Source organism: Nycticebus coucang, chromosome 1 (genome assembly GCF_027406575.1).
Source record: "Nycticebus coucang isolate mNycCou1 chromosome 1, mNycCou1.pri, whole genome shotgun sequence".
Taxonomy (NCBI): domain Eukaryota; kingdom Metazoa; phylum Chordata; class Mammalia; order Primates; family Lorisidae; genus Nycticebus; species Nycticebus coucang.
Genome location: NC_069780.1, coordinates 52,121,671 through 52,143,892, shown reverse-complemented (window position 1 = coordinate 52,143,892; position 22,222 = coordinate 52,121,671). Strand labels below are relative to the sequence as shown.

The window sequence follows — 22,222 nt, the reverse complement described above, 5'->3', positions numbered from 1 at the left end:
TGACTTCTTCAGTATCCTAGTTCCAGGATATAATTCAAGATCACACACTGAATTCACTTTTTCAATCTGGAATGGTCCTTCAGTCTAATGGGTCTTTTTTCACCTTGACATATTTTAAGAGTGCCTGCTATTTATTCACTTTTTAAGTCCCTTAATTTGCTTTGTCTGAAGCTATAACTATTTAATATAGCTATCTACTTAATATTTATAATTGTATTCAGTGATGCGTTTTTATCAGAAATAGCTCATACTTGGCATTATGTTCTTCTTAGTTTATCATTATGAGAAAGAACATGATGTCAATTTGTTCAAATATAGCTGATGATGATTTTTATTATTTTATTGTGATACCTGAAAGGTTTCTCCATCATAAAATTAATTTTCTTCTTCTTAATTAGTAATTTATTTTTAAGGATATACCTTTAAATAGTGTAAATATTCTGTTCCTAATTGAACTTTCATCAGGTAGATTTAGAACCCATTAATAATTTTGTAGTGTTATCATTTCTATCAAGCACGTAAGAGAAAGCTTTCCTTCTCTGCCAAAATTCATTTGTTTATTCATTATTTCTTTTATATTCCTGTGGGATTTTAGTAATTTGAGCCAATAATTTTTTTTTTTACTTAACAAAGCAGTGTCAACTTGTTCTTTTGCCTGGGTTATAGTGCAATGAAATAATCTTAACTCACCATAACCTTCAACTCTTGAATTCAAACTATCTTCCTGCCTCAGCCTCTTCAGTAGTTGGGACCATAAGTGAGTGCCACCATGCCAAGCTAATTTTTTCTTTTTAGTATGGGTGGGTGTCTTGCTCTTTTACCCAGGCTGATTTCAAACTCTTGGCCATAAGCAATCCTTGTGCCTCAGTCTCTTGAAGTGCTGGGATTATAGGCATGAGTCACTGAACCCAGCCCCCAATGAATTTTAATGTTTTTCACTCTGTAAATTCTTGTGTTTTTTTAATTGTTCCTTTGAGTTTACACTATCCCTGTACATATAATGAAAGTTCTCTTTCACATAACATGGTACCATCACTCTGCCTTATAGCAGAGGATTCCAAAATCCTGCTACTCATCACTTGCAACATTGCTGTCATTCATTTTAACCGTAATTTTGCTGATCTGGTGGATCTGATTTTTGCTGATGTGCAGTGGCACATTCCTGTGATTTTATTGTGATTTTTTTCTGATATTAATGATATTGAGCAATTTTTTAGATGCTAATGGATTAAAAAATATTCCTATTTGAAACACTAGTGTTTTACCCAGTGCTTTATTGGGATATTTGTCTTTTAATTATTAATTTTGTGTGTTTGTGGGTGTGTTTGTGTATTCAAGCAACTTAAGAATATTTTCTCAGCTATGTTCTTCTGGTCTATGGTTTGCTTGATAATTTTCTTAGCATTGCCTTTCAATAAAATTTAACTATTGATATATTTTTATTTAATAGCTATTGACTTCTAGGTTCTCTTTAAAGTATTATTTACCTTCTCTCAAGACATGAAGTCATACTCCTGTTTTCTTTGAGAATCTTCACCAATTTAGCTCTTACGCATGGTTTCATGACCCATCCCAAGTTATTGGTTTATTTTTTTTTATGTGAGATGGGGTAGAAGTTCATCTTTTAATAGTTAAATATGCAGTTGTTTCAAAGTGATTTCTAGAAAAGATATTATTTCACTTAATTGCTTTGGAGTCTCTGTCAAAAGTCACTTTATCTTATAAAAGGGGGTCTATTCTGAATTTCCTATTCTTTCTATTAATCTATTTCACATATTATTATGCCAATATGATGCTACCTTAGCATGTAGCTTTACAGAAATCCTTAAAGTAAAATATATTGTCTTAAAATTTGTTTTTATTTTAAAGATTAATTGGCTACTGCCAATTTCCATATACATACCTGCGTGAATTTTTGAATTTCCATATACATACCTGCGTGAGTGTGTATGTGTATGTATACGAGAGCTGAGAATTAACATTGCAAACTCATCCTGGGAGAAGTGCTACATACCTCACTGCCAAATATCACTAAAGTCACCTTTGAAGAAGCTGGGAAGCCACACACTGTTGCAGCTCCGAGTTCACCCTTCAAAGACATTTTAGAACTCTTTTTCTAGAATGGGTGTAAGAACTGCCATAGTATTACGCTTGGCGATGTGAATGTCATCCAATTGTCTTCCTTCCAATATTTCTTTTATCTTTGGGTAAAGAAAAAAGTCACTGGGGGCCAGATCAGGTGAGTAGGGAAGTGTTCCCATACAGCTATTTGGTTACTGGCTAAAAACTTCCTTGCAGATCGTGCCATGTGGGCTCTTTCCTTGTATTTACCAGTGAGCTCCTTTGGGACCATCTTGGCACACACCTCTCTCATGCCAAGATTTTTAGTTAAGATTTTCCTAATGGCTTCTCTATCAATGTTTACTTGGTCTCCTATGTTTCTTATAGTCAGCCATAATTTTGACACACAATTTGATGAATTTTTGCAATGTTTCCATCAGTTCTGTTCATTACTGGCTGACCTGACCTCTCTTCATCAGTGAGCTTTCTCTCTCCTCAGAACAATGTTTAATCTATTTGTATGCTGCCGTTTTTTTTTTTTCCTTTTCATAGCATTATCCACATAAACTTGGACTAACATGTTGCTGATTTCACTTCCATTCTTGCCAAATTTAACAAGAAATTTAATGTTTGTTTGTTGCTCTAATTCAAGTGCCAAAATTCTGTGGTCATACACAAAAACACACAATAATGAACACCACTCAGCATGATACCACCGCACATTGACATGAACACCGCTGTGAGACACTGATCGGCCAAGCCTATGAAATCTTGCCAGACTGTTTGTATATGCTGCCAAGGTAAGCACACTGTTGCAAGTACACAAACTTAATCGTCAGACTTCATGTATATGTGGACACACTTGTCATTATCAATACAAAATAATTCTAGCACCTTCCCAGAACCCACCACTCTCCACACACCCGGCATCCAGTGAGATGCACGGCACGCCCATGGAGGGACATAGCAGAGCCATGGTGGCCAGGCTCAGGCTAGGGTTGCTGCTTCTGGCACTGCTACTACACATTCAGACTTATTCAAATCAAACAACTGTTGTAACAATTTCAAGTAACTTCTGCTGGAGTCCCTCAGCTGCCCCAAACCCAGCTAATGCCACCACCAAAGCAATAAGCAGGGCCCTGAAATCAACAGCCAGTCTTCTTGTTGGCTGACTCTCTATTCTGCATATCTGCTGTGAAGAGATGCAGACCACGTAACATCTATAGTTCCCCCACCTTCTAAACCCAATCCAAATGGTGTGTAGAGGTCCAATGTGGCAAGAAAAACAATGGGTCTTCATCAAATCTACTAATTCCACACCTCCTTTTATTAACATAAGAAATGTTGAGAACCCAAATTGGTTGGTTTGAAGAACATGTAATTTCATTTATATGTACATTAGAAGAAACTTTCAAGTATTACTGTAAAGCCTCAACATATTGTTTCAGAAGTATTATTCAATGCTGATAGAATCCAGATGAAGTTTTACATTGTTAACTATCACTGTTCTTTCAGGAATTGAACTCCTTTTTTGCCTTTCAGGCTTTGGATTTGACATTGCATTTGACCTTTTATGTAGTAATTGAAATGTGCCAGGACAATTCCAAAGGATTGGAATCTCCCCCCAAGTCCAAGCATAATGAGTAACTCTTGCATATCCTCATAGAACCAAGTGTTAGGCATTTCCCAGCACCTACTTCCATTCGAGGGAACCCCTTCTATTTAGCTAAATTGATTCCAAAGAATAGATAGAATTGCATTGACTTTGACTAATTTGAAAGTGCTTTCTATTTCCTCATATATTGAATACTTTCATAATTTAAGGAATGATCTATTTCAAAAGCAAAATTACAACTCTTGAAATTAAAAAGGCAAAAATGTGAAGGAGCCAGAAGTGTACATCAAGTATTTGGAAAGTGAAGACTGGAAGCTAATTTTCATTAAATTCACAAAAACTTATATACCCTTTCTGTAAATACTTTTAAAAGCATCACTGACAACTGTGAGTCAGAATAGCCATATTTGAGATACTTTCTGTTATCAGTCAATATTTTTAGATAGTTAGAGCCTGGACTGAAGACTAAAAGTAAGATTGATTCTGCACTAAATCTTTTATCACTGTCTCCACACACAGAAACCTTTTTAAAAAAAGACACTCCATGAAGCCTTTTGTTTTCATGGTCACACACTGACATTTAGATGGTACATTATCTAATATGGGCACAGTAGTCTTGGTGACCAAAGTCACTTTTTCCATCTTTAGAAACCTTTATAGGACCAAGCAGATCAGATCTGAAGCTCCTATGTGTGTGAATGGGCACCCCCTTTTTGCTTCCTGTGGACATGGTCTTCTTATGTGCTTCTTCTCTTTATATAAGGGTTGCAGTCGGACTGGATTAAAGGCCAACCCTGTACCTGACAAATTAAGCAAAAATTTCTGAAAAAGATCTTTCATATTGTTCTTGGAAAATAAGTAAATTTTGATTAAGTAAAGAAGTTTTGTGTTGACTTTCCTCTCTGGCAATAGAACATAATATAGTATCAGAAAAAAAAATGACTGATTTTAGTTCATAGTTTACAAATAGTATATAAGGCTAAAAATTTCCTTGAATATAAACAATTCCTTATTACCACTTTTTTTTTTGTAGAGACAGACTCTCACTTTATCGCCCTTGGTAGAGTGCCATGATGTCACACAGCTCACAGCAACCTCCACCTCCTGAACTAAAGCAATTCTCTTGCCTCAGCCTCCTGAGTAGCTGGGACTACAGGTCACAACGCCCAGCTATTTTTTGGTTTGCAGTTCAGCCAGGGCCGGTTTTGAACCTGCCACCCTCAGTATATGGGGCAGGCGCCTTACCAACTGAGCCACAGGCGCTGCCCTATTACCACTTTTTTAATCATGATTTTAGGCACTATATATCAGAAATTCATATAGCACAAATGGGCATTCTTGCAAAAATCTAGTTCAGTAGCTTACAACTAAGTGTCTTTGTTGCAGTTTAGTGAAAACATTAAGCATTATTCACATTAATTAATCCTGCAGATTATAAATTTGTTATAGTAATCAATTTTGATAGCCAATAAATTGAGATAAAACATACATAAATTTTATTTGTTAACCAACTTCCTTCTTTTAAAGGGAAAAATCGTGGGTACAGATAAAATGTGGCTATGTGGGGTAAAATTCTGGGTGATTTAAGTCACACTTTTTTTTTCTTTCAAAATTTGACTTCTCTTTTCTTCCTAGTATTTCTTACAATGAGAATTTCTGTCTACATTTCTTAAAAAAGTATGTTAAGAGGCAGCATTTCTATCATCAGCAATTCCATTGATTAAAATGTGTTTTGCAGTGGTCTTTAGAATCATATTATTTCGTGGAGTTTGATTTTTTTTGTCTCTGTATTCAGGGCCAGGTAATTGAATACTTTTACTATAATCAAAGTATATGAATTAATACTTTAATGACACCAAATGTCTATGTCAATAATTAATATTGAAATCATGGAATTAAATGTGAATAGTAAATAGCTCAATATAGACTGTTTCCCATCTTTACGTTATGCTGATTGAAGATATGAAAACTTCATATTTATAATGAACACTCAATAGAAAATAGTAAGACTTCATCAAACAAATTAAACAAAAATAGGCGTTCGTGATATTCTAGCCTCATAAGTAAAACAACTACGAAGTCTACTGTGGAAATTACTGACAATGTATAAACCAACTTGGTACTGATGAAAGCCAAAATGCTATTTGTTCATTTTATGACTTTAGACATACATCTTTGTTACTGGAAAGTGGTGTTGGATGAAAGATTAAGTAGGTGTATATTCTCTTGAGATCTTGTCACAAAGCTGATATTTCTTTTTAGACCCCCCACACAATGTGAAGATATAGATTTAATAAACAAACCATTTCTGATCTCAGCAAGGAACTTAGCAGGGATTTTGAAAGTCAAACACACAGGAGCCATGCTTGACTGTGGTGGTAAAGTAACATCTGCCTGAGAGTTTTAAACAACAGACTTTTCAAATCACTTTTAAAGCCACAGTAGGAGATGTGACAACCATAAGCAATACCTCAACCAGACCAGGAACATGAAAGCTGGAAGAAATCAATTACACTCAAATACTGAAATAATCCCTATCAAAGGGAAACAAGAGAAATAAAGTTCCTGTTTACCTTTGTCTACCTAAGTTTTTTGGTGCCTTTTCTAGTCTTTATTAGTGAATGTATACTGACTATGAAGAAAGAAAATACTTGAGTTTTACCACTGATAAACAGTTAACTTCACACAGTTTAAATTACATGAGTGATATATTTCAAAGTCAAATTCTATTCCTAATTCAGTGCTTTTTGTGTAGGAATTCTAGGATATCAAGTGACATGTATTAATTAGTACTGGTCTGGATAGTATGGATATAAAAAGAAATGTCACAATGGAATAACCAACGAAAATCTGAAAAAAACAAGGTGAAAATAGAATCTGAAGTGTATAAAGTGATTGAAATTTACTTAAATGTATTGTTTTGTTCTATATGAAAAACAAAGAAAGATTTGTTATTTTAACTGTATCTGTTATGTTACACTAAACCTGTGACTAGATAGTTTATTTGACTAAAATACTGTAAATAAGACTTAGGATACAGCTTAAACTCCAGCTTAAAAAGAGGGTATTACTATGCAACCTGTCTTGTAGATTTCAATAAGAAAAGAAAATCAATTTTTTTTTAAATCAATTTTTTTATGTTGGCATAAATTAGTTATGTGCTCAGATATCAGAAAACAATACACTGCATCATGTTTTTATTATCTTTAACAAAAAGAATGCAGAGATCAATGAAACAGGAGGAAAACTTAGGCTATTAAAAAGGGAAGAAACTTGGGCAGCGCCTGTGGCTCAAGGAGTAGGGCGCCAGTCCCATATGCCGGAGGTGGTGGGTTCAAACCCAGCCCCGGCCAAAAACCAAAAAAAAAAAAAAAAAAAGGGAAGAAACTTGAGTTCATAACAATTTGGCAATACAATTAGATGTGTTTTTTTTTCCAATAATAATTAGAAGTTTTCCATGTAGAAATACTACATATTTTTTGAAGAATTATTTCTATGTATTTTATATTTTGTGTTATGTTAACTTTAATTCTCTAATTGTTAATAGTATACAATGGATATTTGATTATTAAACTTACAAAAACTATAAAATAATGGTAAACATTAAAAAAGATGTAAAATAGAAGGTCTCTGAGTAATTAGATTATCGGTAATTTCTGTTTTCACTTTCTTTTAATTTTACAAATACTACAATTTATGACTTTTATAGTTAGTTAGAATTGAATGTACATGTATAATTTGTAATATAAAGGTAAAATGCAGTTTGTAAAGTAAATTGTATGGGAAGGATCCATCAAAAAACTGAATAATTATTATAATTGTACATAGTTGTGCACATATAAGCAAGAATAAAGTTGTGGGAAAATAAAAATTAAAGAAGAAATAAAGGAGGAAACTACATTGTCCTATGAATAAAAAATATGGTTGATACATGTATTCACATTATATTGTTTCCTTACGTAATATTTAACAGTGGCTTAGGCATTCACAATGATAACTTCATTAAATCCTGACTACAAAAATGAATTACATGATGAGATATTTAATAATGAAAATATTTTATGTGAAAAAATCAACTAAGATCATAGTTAAAAAGCAATTGCTTTTTTGGTAATAAATGATAATTTTTCTCACCATAATTTGTACAATAATAATCAATGAGGAAAGTAAGGAAACACACAAAACAACAAATTTTCACCAACAAAAATCGAGAATTCTTATAAAATATATTTTGATGTTCTTTTTTTCCTGTTTAACTATATTGCCTCATGTAGACAATCTTCTACTTACTTGGATTTGATACCCTTAATTTGTTTGTAGAAATACTGTTTGAATTTTGCAGTTTATTAAATTTTTTTCTTTAGTTTGAAGGACCAACTCAGGTCAACAAACATAACCAGTAAGTGATTGCATCACATTTAAGACATAATCCTATGTCTTATGATACCAAATTTAGTAATATTTCTCCTATATCACAAAGGTTAACTTCTCTAATACAATTACAGTATCTCATATATATGTATATATATCAATAAGTCTTCCAAAAGTTTTACAATATTATAAGGTCAATAGAAATATATTTGGTGATTTATTTTCCTCTTCTCCCTTTTTATTTTATTTTATCTGAGTAGATAAACAGATTAGGTCAATTAATTGATTTAGACATTGATGAATCCCTAAGGAATATAGGTAATTAATCTGTCCCTAGAGAAAGATCAACCAAAATTTTAAAATATTGTAAAATTTCCACTTCTGTGTCCTGTTAGAGGAATTCTTAAAATTTGAAAATTTCTGGCTATGTATGAAATCAGAATCATTTTATAATTAGCATATACTCAATTACAGTGTATTTCAGATTTGACACAGAACTCTTTATTTACTGAATTCTGATAAAATAAAATCCAGATATAATGAAACAAAATACATATTTGTTTTTGTGTACCTCAAATTTGTTTAGGATGCTCTTACTGATGTTAATGTCTTTTCAGGTAAGCTGGAGATGTTTTCATATGTACACCTCATTCTCAAGATTGCAATAGTTACAAAATATGATGATTTAAAAACTGCCAATCAGGAAAAAAGGTAAGGAAAGATGAAAAATTTGCAAATATTTTCATTGTAAACATTACTTGATGGCTTTCAAAATCACTGAGAATTCATAAAGAATATTTATTTAATGGATATTTTTCTCTGGAATATAAAACATAAACATACAAAAACAGCCATTTTTGTTTCTACTATTCAAAAATGTTTAAAGTTGTTTAAAGCATATCTAACTGAGAATGCAGGAATCATAACATGAGTCTAGGTACATGAACAACCACATTTAATAATGTAAGATTTAGAAGCAGATAACATCTGCATTTTTACAGAAAACAAATATATCTACTTTTTATTTTCTTATTTTTTTCTTTCCCTATATCTGGAATGTCTATAGATCTGAATAATTTGATTATTTCAAATAAAACTATATATACATCATTCTAATTATTATTGTTTTCATTATTTATTTATTATTATTAAATCATAGCTGTGTACATTAATGCAATCATGGGGCACCAGACACTGGTTTTATGAACAGTTTGACACATTTTCATCACACTGGTTAACATAGCCTTCCTGGCATTTTCTGTGATCATAAAAGAATATAGAAGAATATAATCACAGTCTTAAGAAGATTTTGATAAATCTGAATTAATTCTTCATGTGCTTTTATTAATGTCTGGTATACAGATGATGATGCAGGTGGGATATTTAGGAAAGGTTATCCAGTAACGCTTTTACTCCCTTTCATTTTTACCTGAAATACTGACATTAATTTGTTGATGCCTTTCTTAGAGTCTGATAGCACTGCATTTTTCACAGAATCTTCAGCATACATTGAAAGGGCACACTTCTACACTGCTGGTGGGAATGCAAATTAATACATTCCTTTTGGAAAGATGTTTGGAGAACACTTAGAGTTCTAAAAGTAGATATGCCATTCAATCCTATAATTCCTCTACTAGGTACATACCCAGAAGACCAAAAATCACATTATAACAAAGATATTTGTACCAGAATGTTTATTGCAGCCCAATTCATAATTGCTAAGTCATGGAAAAAGCCCAAGTGCTCATCGATCCACAAATGGATTAATAAATTGTGGTATATGTACACCATGAATATTATGCAGCCTTAAAGAAAGATGAAGACTTTACCTCTTTCCTGTTTACATGGATGGAGCTGGAACATATTCTTCTTAGTAAAGTATGTCAAGAATGGAAGAAAAAGTATCCAATGTACTCAGCCCTACTATGAAACTAATTTATAGCTTTCATAGGAAAGCTATAACCCAGTTATAACCTAAGAATATGGGGGAGGGGGAGAGGGAAGGGAAAGAGGGGGGAGGATGGGCAGAGAGAGGGTGATTGGTGGGATTACGCCTGCAGTGCATCTTACAAGGGTACATGTGTAACTTAGTAAATGTAGAATATAAATGTCTTAACACATAACTAAGAAAATGCCAGGAAGGCTATGTTAACCAGTGTGATGAAAATGTGTCAAACGGTCTATAAAACCAGTGTATGGTGCCCCATGATCACATTAATGTACACAGCTATGATTTAATAAAAATAAATAAATAAATAAATAAAGTATTTAAATATAGAGACTGAACAACTCTTAAAAAAAATAGACTGTAATCATGAAAGATACTACATCTAGCCATTTGTTATGGAAGTAAGTTATCAAACTTTTTGTCTTCATCTTCTAAATATTGGCATAAATATTTATTTTTAGCATGCTCTATTAACACTATACCTGCTATCTGATGATCAAAACAGTAGAAGGATCAAAATTTGCATTTTTCAAATATTATTATCAAGTTTTTATTCAAAAGAATTTCCACACCAAAATTTAATACATAAAACATTAAATCTGTGCTAATATATCTTGCACAATCAATGCTCATTTTGCCCACACTGTATATTTAGTATTTTGTTCAGTTTTTAACTGTAAGAGAACCTTATGGCTTTTTGAAAATTTAAATTAAATAGGAAATGTGAATTTTAAAGATTCCTAACCACATCCATTGTGATAATTTGAGATGACAGGTCAGTTTGCACATAAAGGGAGATCATTTTTATTTTAATCTGGAGGCTTATAGAAACTCTGAGAGGAAATGAAATTATGTTGAATTAGACACAGACCAAGTTTGAATACATGTTATGTAGGGGATAAGTCAGATAACAAATAGATGATGAATGTTTTTAGTATCTTATCAATATATTGCCTGTAAGGATCAAGACAATATACAGGAGATTGCAATAGCATGTATGTTTTTATTACTTAGTTGCATATTTGTAAATCTCTTGTGTATGATAGAGGAATACAGAAGGAAGACCTAGCACTTAGACTTTTTTTTTTTTTTTAAGTTTTTGGCTGGGGCCCTGTTGGAACCACCACCTCTGGTATATGGGGCTGGCGCCCTAAGACCTAGCACCTAGAAAGCAGCACATTAAATATAATAAAAATAAATTAGAAAGAAAAATTTAAAAACCAAAACCCACAATAATGGATAAAATTGAATGTCATAGAATACAACCAATTTATCCAAATCACTGCCTAAAGTTATATAGATTTGTTAGGAATGGTGAAAGAAAACAAAGAATTTAAGACAGCAGAAAGTGCCTTGTTGAAAAGTCAGATTGCTGGTGCAAGGAAACCCCAACTTTATATAATAGTTCTTTAGACTTGACACTCAAATTTAGAAGCACTGTAGGAAAACCACAGTAAAGTCCATTATATACACTTTTCTTAATAGATTGTCTCTTTGGAGTAAGTTTCATATTTGTAACAAAACTGATCAGAAGGTACAGAGATTTGCCAAATATTCCCTGCCCTCATAAATGCACAGCCACTCCTGCTATCTACCATTATCAAAATATACCCCAACAGATTTGTTACCATTGATGAACCTACTTTGATATAACATTTATCACCCAGAGTCCACAGTTCACATTAGGGTTAACTGTTGGTGTTGCATAGTCCATGGGTTTGGACAAATCTATAATGACATGCATCCATCATTATAGTATTATACACTGCAGTTTCACATATAATCTTTTCATATCTGTAATTTTAATGTTTATGCTAAAATACATGAAAAATCTAGGTACATGTTTATATTTGGTTGCTATGTTAAATTGTCCTTTTTTTGCCCAACATTTTAATTTTAAACTTTCTTTGAAAAATTGTTTTTCCAGCTGCTGTTGGGTGGTATAGTTCTTCATATGATCATTTCCATGTGCAAATATTATGAGACCACAAAGATTTTGAATTTATGAACTATTATTTTTTTACTAAATGTTGATGAAAAATTATAATTAGATACTAAGTAGGTAACTCCCTCTGCAACCACACCCCAACCCTAACACTTTTGTGTGAAATATTGACCTGTGATCTTGCCAACCACATAAAATGTTAGTAAGACAACATACAATTCACTAGGAAAACTAGAAAGAGCTCTGTGTTTAATGTTTCAAGAATTAAATGACATTTCTTAGATTTTAGTTATATAATTATACAAATTAAACACATTTTAATAAAATAAGATGTTTAATTTGTGTCTGTAATTTATTTTGAATGGTTTAAGAAAATCTTGCATATTTCATTTTCAAAATAGTAATATACAATTAATGGCCAACCTCAGCTTGAAGTATGTTTAAAAATGACTCAAAAATAAAGCACCATTTATCATAAAATGTACATGGGACAAATGTATTTAGTAGCTTTACCCAGAATGATTAAGATGGAAAAGAAATGGAAAATTTTTAAAAGGAGAAATACTATTCAGCCCTTAAAATAGACAGAGACTTTATGTCCTTTATATAAACCTGGATGGAAGTGGAACATATTATTCTTAGCAAAGCATCACAAGAATGGAGAGGCATGAATCCTATGTACTCAATTTTGATATAGGAACAATTAATGACCTAGTACATGGTGGGGTGGGGAAAGGGGAGAGCAGAAAGAGAGAGAGAAGAAGGAAGGGGATAGGGGAAAGGAAGAGCAGAGAGAGGGAAGGAAGGAGGGGGGTAGGGGTCTCAGTGTGTGACACACCTTTTGGGGGCAAGTCACAATTATAAGAGGGACTTTACTTAACAAATGCAATCAGTGTAACCTGGTTTCTTGTACCCTCAATGAATCCCCAACAATAAAAAAAAATAAAAATAAACATTGATTATATTTTACCCTAATCTATTGTATACATATTTACTTGAGGTCCTTTATAATTAACAAGATTTTCTTATTGATATTGATATAGCCATGAAAGAAAAACAGTGAAACCAGATACACCTATGGGGAGTTAGGCTTAAAGAAACCCAGGAATGTACCAAAAGATGACATTGTTGGCTGTAGATCAACAGTTTAATGAATTTGGAATTCAGAAATGAGATTTGGGGGTAGGTATCAAAGTGAGCAATTTATTTAAAGTACAATTAATGAGATAATTTTAAAACTTGGAAAAATCTAACAAATGCAACCAATGTTAACATAATCATTTGTACCTTCATATTAATATGGAATTAAAAAACAAAAAGAAAAACTTGGGAATGCAATAAAATAAGGGTAAAGGACTTCTGTCTTCAAATCACGTACCATCTAAAGTGATCTGCACTTTGAAGGGTATTGCAGAGTGTGGTAGGTGGACACAGAGATAACGAAATTTAGTCTGCCGTGCATATTTTCCACCCTAGCTTTTTCCACCTCTCTCATTTAGCATCAGCTTGCTCTGTTAAATTTATCTCAATTCAGAGATAAGTAATAATTATAAGTGTATTAAAAATTTCCACAAAGTATTAAAATGCAATGAGACGGGGTAAATCATAAACCAACAAGCAAAAAGATCAAGTATTTCGGTTAGAACAATCGCACTTGAAAATTTCAAAAAATATTTCTATCATCTCAAAATAAGCAGCATAAAAAATATTTTAAAGGAAGTAAAAAATGACACATGAATAATGAAAGAAGAAATAATTACTCTAACAGAAGAGAAGTTTATAGTTAAAATTAAATCTTTTCAAAAATTAATGCCACGGGCAGCACTCGTGACTCAGTGGGTAGGGCACCGGCCACGTACACCGAGGGTGGCAGGTTCAAACCCAGCCCTGCCAAACTGCAACAAAAAATAGGCGTTGTGGCGGATGCTTGTAGTCCAGCTACCTGGGAGGCTGAGGCAAGAGAATCGCCTAACACCAAAAACTGGAGGTTGCTGTGAGCTGTGGCACTCTACTGCAGGCAATAAAGTGAGACTCTGTCTCTAAATAATAATAATAATAATGCCACAATAGGCCAGGCAGGGTGGCTCACACCTGTAATCCTAGCACTCTGGGAGGCGGGAGGCAAGTGGATTTTTGAGCTCAAGAGTTCAAGACCAGCCTGAACAAGAGAGAGACACTGTATATACTTAAAAAATAAAAACAACTAGCTGGGCATTGTGCCAGGTGCCTGTAGTCCCAGCTACTCCAGAGGCTGAGGCAAGAGGATGGCTTGAACCCTGAAGTTTGAAGTCGCTGTGAGCTGTGACACCATGACACTGACACTAACGTTCTAGCCTGGGGCAACAGACTGAGACTTGGTCTCAGAAAAAGAAAAAAAATAAGGCCACATTAGAAGGAAAAAAGAAAATATATTCTGCTGAAAATTGATCTCAGGGGCATGGATAAGAAAAGTCACCTTAAATGAAATAGACGAAGACCAGGCATGGTGGCTCAAGCCTGTAATCCCAGCACTTTGAGGGCCTGATATATAAGAACCCCTTAAACATAGAAGTTCAAAGCTGCAGTGAGCTATGATCATGCCACTGCCGTCCAGCCTGCGTGATAGAGAGAAACCATGCCTAAGAAAGAACAAAAATAAATAAAAATTTAAAAAACACTAAAGATTAAAGCATTTTATGCAAATATACATGTATATATGTAAGGAGATCTTTTCTACATAATTGGCATGTCTATATCAAAGAACAGAATTGAAGAACAATTTTAAAATAATTGTTTTCTTAAAGAATAGAATATATGCATCACAATATACAACGTGTGCTAGGAAAAAATCACTAATGAATAATTCTCACACGTTTATATCTTGGTAAATACTATGAACCTCAAGACAACAAAAACAAAAAAGATCCCTGGTCAATGTAAAGAGAAAACAGGTTGATTTCACCCTATTATAAGAATTGCTCACTAATAGAAGAAAGTGTAACTATGGCTGTAAAGTTTTAGGAAAAAGAAATGCAATCTAAGTGTTTTAATGTTCATATATAAGAACTAACATGTTAGTCGTAAAAAAAATATTCAGCAAATGAAGAAATTAATCAAAATGAAAGACTTGGGAATGGAGAAGTAGAGTTAAAAAGAAAAATAGCAGTGAACACCAAACCCTACTGATTAAAACTAAGACTAAACAATGGAGGAAATTATTAAAAGAATCTGGAAATGTTCCAAACCTGAATAGGGTAAATTTAGAGTAAAGATGACAAATAGAGGTAGATTGAAATACAAGGGTTCAAATTTCTTCCGTTTTCATAGTGAAAAGTTAGTATTTATTAATTAACATAGATTTAACTACAGAAATACAAATTTTAAGTATACTGTTTGTAATTTTGAAAAATAAGAACTATAATCTATATGCTTTCTAAAAGCATATTATTAAAAACATAACACAACATAGCTTTCCCAAAAGATAGAAAACAATCAACAATAAAATACAAAATTCAATTATAACAAAATAAAAAATCAGAAACAATCTTATCTGCAGTGTTTAATTTTTAAAAGACAACATTAAATATCTATCTTAAAAGAGATAGAAAGATGTTTGCTAAATCTAAAATATTTAAAATGTTAATTGCACAACTTTGGTAATGAATATATGGGCATTCAATGTATAATTTTTAAAACTTTTGTGTACATTTGAAAATTTTCATAGTAAAATGCTAAAAAATTACTTAAATTGTTATACTTAATTATTACATAAAATCTATTCAATTACATAAAAATAGATGAAATGTGTAAACATTGAGGTAAAATATAGAAGGCCAATAGGAAATCATGAAGCATTATGGCGCCTGTGGCTCAGTGATTAGGGCATGGGCCCCATATGCTGAGGGTGGCGGGTTCAAACCCAGCCCCGGCCAAACTGCAACAAAAAAGTAGCCGGGCGTTGTGGGCACCTGTAGTCCCAGCTGCTCGGGAGGCTGAGGCAAGAGAATTGCATAAGCCCAGAAGTTGGAAGTTGCTGTGAGCAGTGTGACCTCATGGTACTCTACCCGAGGATGGTACAGTGAGACTCTGTCTCTACAAAAAAAAAAAAAAAAAAAAAGAATTATTGAAAAGATAAGAATTTTCCATTCATGGGACAGAGCACAGAAGCCATGAAAAAAGTGTGAAGAATTACCACTTCAATTAAAACAAAAATTGCATGTAAAAATATATTACAAATCCTATTTTTGTAAAGTAATATTATTGAAACATGAGAAACTATTAATACAGTTAATATGTAATACTACCTTATAAATTAGTAAGGAAAACAACTAACAAGTCAATAAACAAATCATCAAAATAGATAAACTGACAGTTCAATTAAAAGTATAAAATTGACTAACAGAGAAAAATTCTCAATCTTACTCCAATGTAAAGATTTACAAATAAAAATGCAGTTGGAAACTATATTTTCTCTATTATTTTAGGAAAGGTTAAATAAATGTGATAATGCCCATTTTAGGTGAAGGCAGGGAGCAACAGGCACTGTCTTACATTGCTGACAGAGTGTAAACATGTCAACTTTGCCAGAAAATTTGGCAGTCTCTGTTGAATGTAAACTTTTTTTTTTTTTTTTTAAATATGGAACGCTTCACGAATTTGCGTGTCATCCTTGCGCAGGGGCCATGCTAATCTTCTCTGTATCGTTCCAATTTTAGTATATGTGCTGCCGAAGCGAGCACTGAATGTAAACTTTTTATAAGCTCGTTCTGGGAGTTTACACTAGAAAAAAATTACACCATTGTGTAAAGATACTGATTGTAGCACTGATTATAATAGCCCATTCTTAGAAACATTTAATTTTCCTTTCATTAGAGCTATGTTAAATGTGGTTCATTAGGTATATCACATACCTAATGGTTCATCATATATGTAAACAATGTGCAATTAGAAAATCAATGCCTCAGATACAATTTGGCAGTATCTATAAGAGATTTATAAAGAAAACAATAAAGTACTGAACAGAAAAATGGTCATGAACAAAGTAAGACCCCAATTTTGACAACAGGGTGCAAATACATCCTAGACTATTCATAAAACATTTCTGGCAGTATATACAAAAATAATACTAAAAACAATATTTTAGGTATGTGAGAGAGAGAAATGTAATTTAATTCTTTTTACCATGTGCACTTGAATTGGATACAAGCCTTGTAATTTTATAAAGTTTCCCTGATAGTTTTGTTACACCACTGATAAAGATCAGTAGCATATGCCAGTATTATTGAACAATTTGGTCACAAAGGGTTTTGAAAGATTTCAGGATGATCTGAAGCTGGGGGTTCAAAAAAATTATGCACCAGGTAATAACAGTTTTTCAGGAAAAATCAATGCTCTGGGAATGGGAATGCAGGAAGTTATCAATTTTCAAAGAAGAAAAAGACAAAGTTAGTATGTCAAGACATTACGGTGGCACAAATAAAGAGTAAAAAACAGCTACTCAAGAATCAGTCTAGTGATAGGATATTGCTCTACATTCCTCTGGTTAAAAGAGAACCCAACATGTTTTTTGGTTAATATGGAAAGGGACTATGACAATAGGTATATTATCATATAGTTGATTCTGATTCTATTTGAGACAGGAATAAGAAGCTATAGTTATGAATGTGTGGTTATTGGGGTCAATAATTTTTAGCCCAGTCTTTCAAACTGAGATTCTGGTTAATATTAATTTTTTTTTTCTTTTTGCAATTTTTGGCCAGGGCTGCGTTTGAACCCTACACCTCTGACATATGGAGCCGGCGCCATTGAGCCACAAGTGTCGCCCAATATTAAATGTTTGATAGTATATTTTTTAGTTCAATTCTCAAATTAGCCAGACTTATCTCTAATTCTGTTGTAAGGTTTGTCCTACTGTCGACCAAGGACCTCTCGTTGCCTGAACAATTTACCCATACTCACCCCTATAAATTTTAGCATCTAGCAAGTCTAATTATTATTGAGAAAAATTATATATTGACATAGGAAGTTAGAACCCCAAACTGGGGTCTGGCCTGAAGGCCAACTGAGTTCTTGTCTTCACATAGGAAAGAACTCAAGAATAAGCTGACAGGGTAAAGAAAAGCATGCTTGCTGAAGTGACGAAGAAGCAGAAGGAAGGCTTGCTTGTACGCACAGAAGAGGCTCCCAGAACAACAGAGAACAGCATTTTGTGAGTTTGGGGGTCTTATTTTATAGCTACTTTTAAATTTGAGGATTATTCATAAGATTTCTGGGAAAGGGGTACAGATTTCCCAGAATTGAGGATCCCTCTTCTTTATGCTAAACTTCTGGGCATTGTCATTCATTAACTGCATGTCTCTGGTGAAAGTTTCTTTTAGGGTGATCATACATTATAAGCAGGGTATAATGGGCAGTGAGAGTAACCTGAGGTTGTTTTCTGTATGGAGAATCCATATGGCAGAAGGAGGGTGGGCATAAGGCAGGATCTCACCTAATGTGCACATTGTGAGGGTATATAACATGCTCCTTGGGTGAGGGACTCTCCTACAAATAGAACTTTACCCTGGAAGTGAGAATAATGTAACCTAAATATTGTACCCTCATATTAATTTGAATAAAGTTAAAAAAAATGTGGAAAAAGAGGATCCCCTTTGCATTGTTTATAGAGTGTAAATTGGTTTGGCCATCTCAAAAACAATATGGAAATTCCTCAAAAAATTAAAAATGGAGCTATCCGGGGGATGGAGCAAGATGGCAGACCAAAATGATCATTCAGGTGAGTCTCCTAGTACACTGGGGAAAAAAGAAGAACCCAGCCATACCTGCCATGGGGACTGTACCCAGAGTTAAAGCTCAGAGAGCACACAGAGGAAGTGGTGAGATAGACAGAGCATGTGTATAGAAGGTGGAAATTTGACTCAGTAGGTGAATAATTGTGAATTGCTGGGATCAGTCAGCCACTCCACGGAGTTTCTGGATTGCACAAAACCTTTACAGAGTTTTCAGTTTTGATGAGAAGGTAGGTGTTGAATGGAAAGCTTAGAAGAGTGGGTGAACTCAAACAGTATACAGCAACCAGATTAGAACACTGGTTGAACTAGATTTGCCATCTGCTTGGTGTCTGGCAAGACAGCTACACTGGGAAAGCCTCAGCAGGAAGGAGATTGCCATCTTGGGAAGGTTGTGAGAAGGTTTGAGCAGGGGCCTAAACTACAGCTGTCTTAATTATGCCTGCCAGGATTAGAATTCCACTCCTGGGACAAGCTGAGGGACTCCCACACCCTACAGGAACTAGTGTCAGGGCGCACTATCATAACTGTCTCTGAAGGATTCTGGAAAGAATTAAGATCCCAACCCAGGGTCTGAATGCTGAGAAAAAAATCAGGCGATCACCTTGGGCAACTAAGTTAAGAATAAGAATGGCAGAGGTTGCCAGCTGCTTTCTCTGTCTCCTAAAAACCACAGCACCACCTGCTGTCCGGGTGACATATTGCAACATATATATTCCTATTAAAGTTGGTCCCTTCTGCTATATAAATATATATATGTGTGTGTGCATTATATATATATATATTATTTCTTTTTTTTAGCTTTTTATTCTTTATTATTATTTTTTTCCTTTTCTCTTCTTTTCTATGTTGCTGAGGTAGCTGCACATTTTGGCTATTTGAGCTATTTTGTTTTGGTTTTGTTGTGCTGTGTTTTGTTTTTGCTAATTTATTTGTTGGTTGTATTCTTAACTTCCGTTTTTATTTTCATCAAGAGCAAGAACTCCTGTAATTTTTGTCATGGTATTTTAGCCTGATTTATTGTCTCCCTCTATTTTCTTCCTCTTCATTCTCACTTCTAATATAGACTCTTCTTCCTTTCTTTTCTGACCTTTCCTACTTAAATCACTTATGCAGCAGCTAAGATATCACCTCCCTTTTTTTGTTCTTTCTTCTTTCTTTTTCCTTTTCCCTCACTCTCTGTTAATTGATACAACTGTATCTTTAATTATCTTTACCTATTCTTATTTGATTATTATGATTTTTCCTTTTCTTTTTTTCCTTAGTGTTGGGTGGCATGACTGTGGTCTGACGGGGAGGTCACGGCAGTAGTTTGGCTCAAAGAGGAAGTGATCATGGTATAGCAAGCCCTTCTAGCTTTTCCCTGTGAAGACGGTATTGGCAACTCCACACTGTAGAATTTTTCTGTTTCTCTTTCAATTTTATTTATTTCTTCCTTCTCATTTTTAATTTTTGCACTCTTTTTTCTCTTCCTATTTTTCCCAGAGAAAGAGTCTGGCTTTGCATGGGCTGGTAATGAGCTCCTGATTTCATGGAAACAACCAGTCCAGCCTCTCAAAATCCTTCAATTACAGGAGTGGTCTTAACATTGTGCCAATTGATACCATTTCTTCTACCATTCTCATTCTCTCCCATGCTTCAATGCTTTCCTTTCATCTATGTTCTCTTTTTTTAATTTTTATTTTCTCTTTATATTTCCTTCTTTTTTCTTCTTTCTTTCTTTTCCTCTTGTTTCTCCCTCCTTGCAATTCACCCTTCTCTTCCTTTTGATCTGAACCTGAGCAAGGTAATTTGAAGCAAAGGAGTAAGTGAAAAGGAAAAGGGAGGACAAGGAGGTGAACAAGAAGAAAGAACACATGAGGAGGAACCAACAGAAAAATTTGGGTAACAGGAAAAACCAAACAAAGCAATACCCCCAAGAAACCATGAGGAAACTACTGCAAAAGACTCCACCTATAATGAATTAATGGATTTGAGAGAAAGCAAATTTAAAATATGGATGATAAAGACAATAAAAAGAATGGATGAGAAAATGAAAGGACAGAACCAAAAGTCAGATGAGAGATATATAGAATATGGAAAGGATACAGGCAAACTTAAGGAAATTAAGGAAATAATCAGGGAATGTAAAGATATAGTAGAAAGTACCAAAAATAAGCTAGACCATAGACAAGAAAGAATCTCAGAGCTAAAGGATAAAGTTTTTGGGTTAATCCACTAGTCAAAGAGGCAGAAAAGAAGAGAGAGAAAGCAAAACAGTCACTTAGAGAACTATGAGACTCCATGAAGTGTTCAAATGTATGAATAATAGGGATCTCTGAAGGGGAAGAAGATTATACCAGAGGAATGGAAGTCCCACTGGTGACTATGATATATGAAAACTTCCAAAGTTTTGATAAAGATCCTGATACTCCTTTCAGATGGATTTCAAACCCTAGGTCATCTTAACTCTAATAGAGCTTCTTCAAGATAGATTTCAATGAACCCATCCAAAGTAAAGATGAAAGAAACAATTCTGCAAGCAGTCAAGAGTAAGTGCTAACTGACTATAGAGTCAGATCCATTTAGATGACATCAGACTTTTCAACCGAAACTTTCCAAGCCAAAAGAGAATGGTCATCCACCTTCAACAATTTTATTTTATTTTTTTTTTTTTGAGACAGAGTCTCACTGTATCACCCTTGGTAGAGTGCCATGGTATCACACCTCACAGCAACCTCAAACTCTTGGGCTTAAGCTATTCTCTTACCTCAGCATTCTGAGTAGCTGGGATGACAGGTGCCTGCCACAATGCCTGGCTAGTTTTTGGTTGTAGTTGTCATTGTTGTTTGGCAGACCCAGGCTGGGTTTGAACCTGCCAGCTCTGGTGTATGTGGCTGGCCCCCTAGCTTCTGAGCTACAGTGGCTGGCCTCTGAACTACAGGTATGGAGCCAACCTTCAACATTCTTAAACAAAAACAATTCAGCCCAGAATTGTGTATCCTGCTAAATCAGGGGTCCTCAAACTATGCCCTGCGGGCCACATGCAGCCTGCCGAGGACATTTATCTGGCCTGCAAGTGTTTTTGCTGAAGCTGCCTGTCCTGCTTAGCAGCTGACTCATCCCGGGCCACAGTGCACGTGTGTGGAATGTGCACCTCACTCTTCGACTCCCCTTCTTCTCTTTGTCTCCTCTCAGTTTTGGGTGTGGTCAAACTAGTCACCAGCTTGCCTGTGCAGAGCCTGCTACTGCCTGAGGACTGTGGTAAGAATGTTAGGATTTTTTTAAAGTTAGGAGGTCTATTTTTTCTTTTTTTTTTTTTTTGCAGTTAGTAGGGCCTTTCTTTGTGGTTAAGGGGGGCCTTTTTTTTCTGAAGTTAGGAGGTTTTTTTTTTTTTGCAGATGGAGGCTCCTTTTTTTTTTTTTGAAGTTAAGAGAGCCTTTTTCTTTCTTTCTTTTTTCTTTTTTTGTAGAGACAGAGTCTCACTTCATCTTGGTAGAGTGCCATGGGATCACAGCTCACTGCAACCTCCAACT

At 34.2% G+C, this 22,222-nt stretch overlaps 1 non-coding gene across 1 annotated transcript; it reads right to left on the bottom strand.

The window, feature by feature from the left end:
• Positions 1 to 16,551: 16,551 nt before the first annotated feature.
• On the bottom strand, positions 16,552 to 16,658 carry LOC128592030 (U6 spliceosomal RNA). Its single transcript, XR_008381747.1, has one exon. It is a non-coding gene; the product is annotated as a U6 spliceosomal RNA (small nuclear RNA).
• Positions 16,659 to 22,222: the final 5,564 nt, after the last annotated feature.